Source organism: Macadamia integrifolia, chromosome 4 (assembly GCF_013358625.1).
Source record: "Macadamia integrifolia cultivar HAES 741 chromosome 4, SCU_Mint_v3, whole genome shotgun sequence".
Classification (NCBI taxonomy): Eukaryota; Viridiplantae; Streptophyta; class Magnoliopsida; order Proteales; family Proteaceae; genus Macadamia; species Macadamia integrifolia.
The window spans coordinates 26,761,236-26,771,939 of NC_056560.1; the positions used below are offsets into that span (position 1 = coordinate 26,761,236).

The 10,704-nt window shown below is 38.7% G+C and overlaps 1 long non-coding RNA gene across 3 annotated transcripts; it reads right to left on the reverse strand.

The window, feature by feature from the left end:
- Positions 1-3,269: 3,269 nt before the first annotated feature.
- LOC122077525 lies at positions 3,270-8,204 on the reverse strand. 3 transcript variants are annotated; one of them, XR_006139817.1, is made up of 3 exons: positions 7,811-8,204; positions 6,908-7,020; positions 3,270-3,557 (listed from the first exon to the last, which is right to left on the reverse strand). It is a non-coding gene; the product is annotated as an uncharacterized LOC122077525 (long non-coding RNA). The 3 variants fall into 3 exon arrangements; XR_006139818.1 differs by lacking the exon at positions 3,270-3,557 and adding an exon at positions 4,345-4,402; XR_006139819.1 differs by lacking the exon at positions 3,270-3,557 and adding an exon at positions 6,624-6,680.
- Between the last annotated feature and the right edge of the window lie 2,500 nt (positions 8,205-10,704).

A 10,704-nucleotide genomic window follows, 5' to 3' on the forward strand; every position in this document is an offset into this window, starting at 1 on the left:
GGGTAGAAAAAATGACTCAGAATAGAAGGCATATAATCAATCCATCTCAAAAACTATAAGAGCTCCAAGAAATGAAAATTTCTAGGATAGAGCTAGTGGATAATGAGATTGTGGGATCCTAGACTTGGACAGCATTAGCAGCCTCACCCACCAGACCCAAAGAGAGTAGAGACTAGAGAGAGAGAGGGAACACTAGTGGAAAGAGATGACTAAGTGTGTTGGGGTGAACAAATTTTCAATATCAAATAAAAATCACTAACAAATAAGATGGAAAAACAAAAAACTAAAAACAAAAAATGGAACTGTTCTAGCAACCCTTTAACATAAATTAAAGGGACTAATAAACATTAAAATACTTAAAACTAAGACCATCTATGATACACACGGTTTATGATAATCAAAATCTCTTAGACTCTCTATCAATTCATGTAGGATCCCAGCTGTATATTCTACCATATCCTAGTTACCTTGTATACTAGGATAAGAATCTTTTCATTACCTTGACACTAGGATTCATGTCACATATGTATGGTAAGTCATTTATCCATATCGCATGTGTATGGTAAGTCCTAGTTCACTATTATATTACCTTGTACACTAAGATTCATATCACATGTGTATGGTAAGTCATATATCCATATCGCATGTGTATGGTAAGTCCTAGCTCACAATTGTATATTTATTCTTCTCTTCAATGGAATGAAAGCACAGAATGACAAAACCCTAAAATCCATGTTCTGTCACTCTCTTAATCTACACACGGTTTCTTTCGTTCCAATTGCTTGTAGGCTATCCTTTTCAACCGCTACATGTGTAATCCTCTTCCTGTTTCCTCTCTCTCTCTCTCCCTCTTTTATAGGAAACCAATATCTCTTGACTCTCTCCATGGGCTATAATAATCGGATAAATTTGGGTAGTAGTGGTAATTCTCTTCCGTTTCCCTCTCTCTCCTTATTTTGTATGAAATCAAAATCTGGTTTCTTTCAAGCCCATAGCAATGGTCCATTTCAATCGGATAAACGAATATCTCTTGACTCTCTTCTTATTGACTCCTTAAAGCTTAAGCCATTAACTTATACTATTTGATCTATCCAAACAATACACCTTAACTTCATAGCCCATAGCAATGGCACATTTCAATCTCCCAACCTAAATGGCTTGAAAGCAAAAATCACAATTTTGAAGGGTATTTAGAGGTTTTCATTACCAATATTAGAAATAGCAATGGGGTGGGTGTGGCAGGATTTAAAAACCCGAATTGGGACAAGTTGATTTAGGTCTAGATCAGTTCAGATCCGCCCTTCAAAATAGTTGCTCCCGATGTAGGGGTGAAACATGGTTCGGTTGGGCTAGGGTTTTAAGACCCAGCCCAACCGTAACCCAACCCTAATTGACCCTAGTTATGCAGTGTTGGGCCGGGTTGGCCCTGATTTTCAAGTTCGGGCTAAACTTGATTGACCTTTTTATACCATTTGCATTCTATACATTGGAAAAAAAAAAACCGAATTAAGAGATCAAATGGTCAATAAGACAATTAAAATTATGAAGTGCAACACGATAAATGATGTTCAAGACACTTGATTGGGCCGGGCCAGGCTAGGCCTAGGCCTCAACCCAAGTCTAATTCAACCCTACCCTAAAGGTGTCAATTTCAAATCGAAACCGAATACCCAAATTGAGCCAAATTAACCGGACCAAAATCGAACCGAATTTATTATGTTCAAATTCGGTTTGAATATGTGAGTATGTTATTCGATTCGGCTCGATTTTGTTTTAGGGTGTAGAACCATCGGTTCGAACCGAAACCAAATCGAATTGCTCTTTTCATTTAAGAGTGTTTTTTGCAAGCTTTTTTTATTTTTATTTTTTATGTGGTAAGTGTTTTTTGCAATTTATCATCACATATTTACAAGCTAAGATAAATTTGAAGTTAGCAATAGCAATAAGGCCCATAACTTGAGCCTATTATGGCCTTTGGTCCATCACAATCATGGATCAAAAGTGGAACCGTTTTCATAATTGAATTAAAACCGAGGTATAAAATCGAATTAAAACTGCATATCAAAACCGAATTGGAACTGAAATCAAACCAATCTGAATTGAATCGGTTTGAGTATCTAAATAAAGAATTGAGTCGGTTCTCGGTTTGGTTATGGTCCACCTTATCATCATTTGGAACCGAACCGATTCACACCCTTACCCTACCCCAAGGGTTAGTGTTTTTCAACCCTCATAGTTAGAAATCTTAGCCTAGTACACATTCGAGCTTAGGGCGGGTTAATTTTGAGTAAAATTTAGGCATATTTAAAAAAAGTTTGGATATCTTTGTCAAACTTGTGAAAAGTATATCAAATGTTATAGATTTCGATGAAAGCGGAAAATGATTTTATCAAATTTGTTGAACTTGGCTTACTAATTTTGTTCACAGTGGGATATTATGGTCATTTAGCACATATTAATGAATATGTTGGTCAATTTTGGTTGAACTGAAGAAAATTCAGGTATATTTAGGTAAAGTTGGGGCATCCTTGATCAAACTTGTGAAAATTAACTCAAATGATATTTTGACGCCTTGTTCAAACATAAAACACTATGGTAATTTAAGGCATACTAGTGAATTTATGTTCTAGATATAATAAACTTGATCAATTTATGCCTAGTGCACTTGTTTGTGTGTAAAGCATTAAAGCCCATCCTACCATGAGGTCTTGGGTTCAAGATCAATAATCATAACAATACCATAACCTTATCTCAACTTAATGGGATTAGCCCATCAAGAAAACTAGATGTAAGAAAATTCAATGAGTCTTGATGGATTTGAACCACCATCTCTTGAGGAATCTCCCAAGTGCTCTACTTATTTGAGCTAAAGACTCACATACAAGAAAAGAAGCTGATCATTTTGCTTCCACGTACAGATTTTTTTATTTCTAGCCAACATGGATTGAACAATGGAGAAATGAAGCAATTGCTTATCTGCAGTGAAGCAATATATGGTAGATCTGCATGCTGGTCAGTTCAATGAAGCCATAAACTTCCTAAAACAGAGGTACCTAGAATCCATCCAATCCTGACCTATACATGACCAATCCAGATCAGTATCAGTTAAGACCGATCCCGAGTTTTACAAGCTCGCATCCAGCTAATAGGAAGTCCATGCAGAAGAAAATAAATGGTTGTGCAAACAATGACACTGAAAGAAAAATGACTATCATATATGGAGTTTAAAATGAAAAGATCCTCACAAAAGTAAGAACAAGAACTACATGTTTTTCCTGTAAAACAGAAAATGTATGCTTTCTTGAAGAAGCTGTCAAGTTTACTGAGTTTAGGTCAGACAACAGTACATAAGAACCTAAAAATACAGACTATAATGAGAGTAAGCAACAAGTAGCATATTTTGTGAAGGATCAATATCTCATTTTCAGCCCCACTCTAAGAGTATACTTCAAATTTGTTTTACATTAACAGAATAACAGGAGACAATGTTGCTTCTTGGAGATAATATGCCAAGGCAGCTCTTCTACAAAAACAGAATAACATGCAAATCTTGATTCCTATGTAAAGAAAGAATACTTCTTTTAGTCTCAATCACCATTGGCGGAAATTGTAACAACAACAACAAGAAAAAAAAAATAGAGCATTCATTAATAACGGGTTGACCCCATTAACTTTACAACAACATGAAACAAATTCTAGAACAGAGATAGGCCCCTAATTGTGGAGAAGATTTCTTGCGCTTCATTAACAAAACTTCCATGTGCACAAGTTGAGATAACAACTACGAATGTGACCACATGCTAGGTAAAAAAATAAAAGCAACTGGAGCAAGCTATATACATTTAAGACAATAATGAGTAATCAGATTCACCAAAGTAGAGCAAAGTTACTTCACTACCACACGCAATCCCGTAGACAAAATTTTCATGATTTTGTAACTACTTAAACTGTCACACCCCGTTCACACAGAACTGGACCGATGACCGGGTTAACTCTGGTTAACCTAAACCTGCCAGGATCATCTGATACAGTACCCCACCACAGCATACCCACATCAAGATAAGTGTTCAAAAGTTCAGTGGAAGACTTAAATTACCTGTAAATATTCCCAATATACTTGATACCCAAATTGTAGTATATAACTAAGTACATGTGGGACCGTGGGCATGATATTTACATAAAAAGAATAATAATTTACGTATCAAGTACACAAAAGGGGAGGTCATCAAAAGAATCAAACAGCAAAATCTTGTACGGTGTCATTACTGCGGTCCTGCAGCACAGCTCTCGCACGTGCAATCAGCACTGTGCTCATACTCCTCAGGGACCCATCAATCCTCATCAGGAAACTCAACAGTGGGGCCCGACTCCTGATCATCAGGCGGGTGACCTGCAAAATCATCTAAAAGAGGTGCGCACATGGAATGAGCTCACTAGCTCAGTAAGTGAAAAGAAAGACCACACTACAATCACATCCATATGCAATATATGCCATGCAATTCATTTTAAATTTTATCCACCTAAATAACATTACTAAGTCTTTGGTTTTGTGCTACTACAACCACAGTGCGCGTATGCCCCGGGTACGAGCCGCGAACTCCATCCCGCGATACGCCCATAGGGTTGTCGGAGAAGGCCCACCGTGAGTACTTAGAAAAGTAAAGCATGCTGACTACCGGCTCTCAACATAAAAGTGAATGACTGAAAAGTAAAGGTGTTGACCCCAACAATTTAAAAGCAGTACGATTGGCCCTCTTGAATATACCACTGAGGTTGCCGACTGTCCTAATGACCAGCCGGGCATATGTCTAACCGTCACAGTGACCCGAAAACCGCGACCACTGCTTCCCACCAAGTTATAACCCAACACCTCAACCCCTGTTGGGAAGGGTCGTAGCACGGGAAAATGATAATCCTAAACCGCATGCTCCTATATGACATAGTACGATTGCATAGTGCCACTGCGTCCCATTCCACGGGCCACCAATGCACTCGTTTCCAAGCCGACTGCGGTGTCTAGTTTAATAATGCATTATGCATAGTAATCTAACCATTCATCACATAAGTACATCAATCATTTAACATTGAGAATATAAATCACAACACACATATCATAAATCATTAATTTAGAATGCACAAGCAAATACACACGAATGGCATACGAGGATGACTAATCTACACATAATTTGCATGATGACATGGCTAGTCTAGATACAATTTAATGGTGCAAAACAAGCCTTAAATAAAGTCAAATGTCCTCTCCCCACTTACTTGTTGTGTACAAAAACTCACGCTCGGTACGGGTGAGATCCGGCGTGAGAAACGTAAGTTTCTAGTGGAACTTATCATAAGTGAATGGGGTTAGCATTTCACCACTTTGGGGTCAAAACTAGCGATTTTTTATGTTTAAATCATGTTTAAAATCATAAAAGAAGGTTACCCGTCCGTTTTGGGCCCATTCGGACACAAAAATCACGTTGGGGGGCCAACAGGTGGGCCAGACAGCCCACCTGAGATCGCCCACCGATCTTCTCAGGTGGGCGGGTTCACCCACCGGTCCTTGCCCACCGGTCTTCTCAGGCGGGCAGGACTTGCCCACTAGTCCAACCAGAGGGCACCCTCAGGCGGGTGGGTTCGCCCGCCGATCCTCACCCACCGGTGGGGACTGAGGTGCTACCCCCTCAGGCGGGCGGCTTGCCCGCCGGTCCTCGCCCACCTGTGGGGGCGAAAAACTGCCTTCTTCCTTGAAACATTCCCCAACCTTGGAGAAACCAAATGTGACTATTCCAATCACATTTTCCACACATGTAAGGTCTTATAAGATGATTCTAACCTAGATCTAAGTTAGATTTAAGGATTGAAAAGCCATCTTACATTCTTTGCTCAAGAACTCTTCCAAAACCCCAAAATCACCTTTTAACTCAAAAAATCACCAATGCTTCTCAAATCTTGTAAACACTTCTTTAAACCTTCAAAATCAACACATAAACCATCTATTAAACCTTAGATTCATCATCCCAAGTGGGATTTACAAGATCTCAAGGGACTCTACCCAAATCAAGTGTTTCACTTGGGGTTTGGTGAAAGTTTAAGAAGTGTAGCATTTGCTCACCTCAAATCGTAGGCCTCGTGTTGGGGATCACTTTTCCGGCATCGAAATGAGAAGATCCAACCTTGGCGTCGCTTAAAACCATTTCTTTCTCCTCTTTCTTTCCTTTTCTTCTTCCTCGTTCTCTTTTCTTCCTTTCTTTTCTCTCCTCTTTACTCTTTTCACCAACTCCTTAATGCATTAAATGGGAAAAGGAGAAACATAATAAGTGCTATTTATACTTTAAAATCTCTAGTAACCACATGGGTGGGTCACTCAGGTGGGCGGATTCGCCAGCCTGTGACCGCCCACCTGTTGGTCGAAACTTAGCCAACAAGTGAGATTTCGATGGATTTCGACTCTCAGCATGTATCTCACTCTCGGAACGATACATATTATACGTATACACTTTAGGATATGGCTACATATCAGCATTACCCATACATGGCCTTATGATACGTGCATGTACACAGCTTGGGTACACCCGTCTCCTCTGGCACTGACTCGGACTTGTCTAGCCAACCTGTGTTCAAAGTCACCCTTGCCATCATGGTCCATAAGGAACCCGCCTTAACCCTCTCTGGTTCGGGTCCTACATGGTTAAACCGGGTCAACCGTGTAATTAGACCAGGTCTTAAAAGTAGGGTATCACATAAACTCTTACTGATTTGGTAATCATACTTTTCAAATAGATTTAAAAAAAAAAAAGAAAGAAAAAAAAAACCAAGAAATTTGATTGAAGATCAGTGAGTCCAATGATTGTTTTACAAAATTGGCACATTTATCACAACATTGTGAGCTGGGTTCATCAATACCCACCTTACCCTGTGTGGAACCATCCTGGGAAATGATCCCCTCCTCATGAGGCACGGCTCCCCTCGAGTTACTGGAAATCTCTTTGCTTCCTTTCAGCAGTCCTTAGATCTTTTCCCCTGCTTCATGCATGAGAAAAATCTGTTGTTAGTGGTAAAACATGAATCACCAACTTAAACACTCATATTTCCAGCATTACAGATTAATACCTCATCTCATTGCAATAAATCCAATAATTCATTATCCTAGACACACTCATATTTTCAATCATTACAAATTAATGTCCAACATGTACCGACTTTTCAACCATAAGATTGCTGTTAATAAAGAGTTGATTGATTAAAACAACCTCAACTACAGAAGGATCATCACAGTGGAGTGCTGATTAGATGAACATAGGACCCTGTACTCCGAAACCTCAGTATTAATGTAAGCCTGCATGGGTCACTAATGGCTGGATCATATGTTATGTTAATGGTCAACAAGATCCCTTTTCTTCATCTAAAACATCAGTAAACATCTTTTTGGGTCAACAATCTTTGTGCACCCTAAAATCATTGTGATCAAAGAAGTTAAATCTCCAATGGGCATTCTATCGAACAACTTCCTAGCAGTTTCCATGTCCCCAAATTTTGAATACATTGACAGGAGAGAAGTACAACATAGATACCAGTTTCCTATCCTCAAATTACCATCCCATAATAGATCTTCCTTCCACCCACAAATTACCACAGAGTATCAAAGGTAGTGATAATTTTCCTTATACAAGATAATTAGACAAACTAATTGGAATTTGGTGGGCTGGGTTTGGAACCATACAATATCGAATACCTGAGCCTGAGAATAAACAGTGCAATATCTTCAATTCTAATAGGAGCGAGATATGTCATAAGTGACTGTTTTGCTAACCTCTTTTCGTCTGGCATTGATACAACTGTCTTCCCCATTAGATTTGGAGACATTACCTTCGGGAGCTTCAACAACCGGCGTTTAACGAGTGCGCTTTCATGATGGGGACAGGTGGGTTCACAGAGATCACAGAGAGGGAGTTGAGAGACGAGAAAGAGACTGGAAAGAGGTTACGAGGGTATCAAGGGAACAGGGGTTGGTGTGGTGTTAAGTGTTTGAGCTTCCAATTTTTTGTTCCTATGTCGACAATGCTGCTGAAACAAATTTTGCTAGAATTCGCCGGCCACTTCAAGCTCCACCGGAAAGAAGACAGAGGTTGGATTGGTCGGAGACGACAGAGATGATGGAAATGATTTTGGGGAGGATGAATTTTTGTCAATTACGATTCAACCCTTTACTAGAAATTCTCGATAAAATTTTTATTTTTTTCTTCCATTTATCTTTCAATTTTGGCAATGAATGTAACTTTACTTAATTATCCCTATAAATTTATCCCAATTATATCCTTTGATACTGTTTTAAGAGGATAATCAGTGTCTTGTTATGTTTCGACAAATAACAAACTCTTGTTATGCTAATAAAATCCCATAAAAGTATGTATTCTCTTTCGTAATTTTAGTAGAGCACAGATTCAAAGTCACCTTGATGGCTTTTCGTTGATTTTTCTTTTGTGGGGCCAAAAATGATCAAAACCTCTAATCACCCTTGCCTTCTCCACCCACTGATTGCTTTGTTGGAGTAGATAAATTCATTCATAAATTAGTGTGATTACGTTGGTTTTTGAGATTCAATTCATGTGATTCCACTTATTGCTTTGTTGGAGTAGATAAATTCATTCATAAATTAATGTGATTATGTTGGTTTTCGAGATTCAATTAATGTGATTCCACCTAAGTAGTTATGCATGTTAAGTAAGGTGGAATCATTTTAGGAAGTTTGCTTTTAATTTCCCTTGGGCTTGATGAACAATAACTAACTTCAAGGATTAAGTAAATATTTTTAAACTTGAAACTAATGAATGTAAAATAAACTTTAAACTTTCTTGTCTTAAAATAAATTATCTTATCTAGTGGATCAAGGTAATTTCCCCTTTTAAAAATCAGATATGATGAAATCGCTTGGGTGGTATTAATATCTGTTGAGATCGATTCGATACCAATTTTGTGGTACGATCAAAGAGTGAAAAGGTCAAAAAATCTGATTAAGAAAAACAGTGGTTAATCTGTCTGATCTATTCTAATACCAATCTATATCCATATCTGATGGGTCTGCTCCAAAGTTTTAAAACCTTGCTCACACTTGTTTCTTAAAATCATCATTTTTTTTTTTTTTTGGGTAGTAGCTTAAAATCGTCATTTCAAAGAACATATAGTGTGACATCCATATGAATGAATGCCTAACTTAGGTGTAGACCATTGGACAACCATGATCTGTTAATATTATGCATAATAAAATGAAGGGAAATTTATCACGCCACCCCCCTGGAGAATGCCACAATGATAAGACCACCCTCTCTGTTTCACCAAATTATTCTCAGACCCCCTACCGTCAGTCACTATTAATTGATGCTATGAAATGACATTTTAACCCTTATGAATAAAACACTGACATGTAACCTATTTTTATTATCCCAAAAATACCCTTCACTTTACCATTTCACCATTTCATTCTCTCCTTGTCTGCTTCTCTTTTACTCTCATTCTCTCTATACCTACGACTTGAGATTCAGAGGAGTTCCACCCGTATGACCTCCCGTATGCCATAAAAAGCATTTCTGCCCCAGCTTTGGTGGCCGAATAAGGGTTTGTCGGCAGGAGCTGAGAAGGCTCATGGTTTCCCACAACAGCATCCTCATCCGTCTCCCCATAGACTTGATGTTATTCTTGGTGGACTCAAAGCTGTTCCCAAAGGAGTTGTCGGGCTGCAAAGAGCATTATTGTGTCAATGGACTCGGTAATGAGGAGAAAATTGACAAGGTTGGCAGTAGGCACTGCCAATGTCCATCCCATGTATAGTTTTCGTAAAAAAAGAAAAAAAAAATCCACCCCATGTATCGTGATAAATGCCCTTTCAGATATGATCAGACGACCCAGGTAGGTCCACCGTGAAACTTGGATGCCTATATTATATAAGCTGACGACCAAGATCCATCGTGGGTAAACCCTTTCGATGTAATCTGACAACCAAGCAAGGCCCATGTGGTTGAACATTTTTTCAAGGAGAAGAAGCGATAAAAGAAAGGGGAGTGACGATTCACGTAAGCAAAAGCACGATTCAGTTTAGCCTCTCCATCGGTAGTATATAATCTGACAAATACTAGAAGACACAGAGAGAGAGAGAGAGAGAGAGAATAATGGCTTCCATCACCGCTGCAGTGATCGCCATTGTTGGACTGGCTCTTGGCTAAATTACCACTATTAGCAGGTCAGAGGGGTTTTGCTTGGTCGCTGCAAGGTCTTGCTTGGTCGCCATCCATCGTCGATGCCACTACTCTGAATAATCCCCGGTGGTTCAAATCTATCGATTTGGGTGAGATAAATTAGGTCTTGGAATGGGTTTGGATGAAAGAAATAGTAACTTATTACAAGGGTATTTTAGGTACATCATATTTAATAAGAGTATTTTGGTATTTAAAATAAAATAGAGTTGCTGACATCAGCATATAAGGTATATTCCTTCATTGTGACTGACGGTAGGAAGTCTGAGAATAATTTAGTAAAACAAAAGGGGTAGTCTTATCATTGTGGCATTCTCCAGGGGGTGGCGTGGTAAATTTCCCTAAAATGAATTAAGTGATTTACTTATTAAATTTGATGGACACAATTGGAACAAAGGTGACCTAGGAGACATTCTTCCAAGACAGTCTTATAGTGATGACTTCTGCACGCGCACAA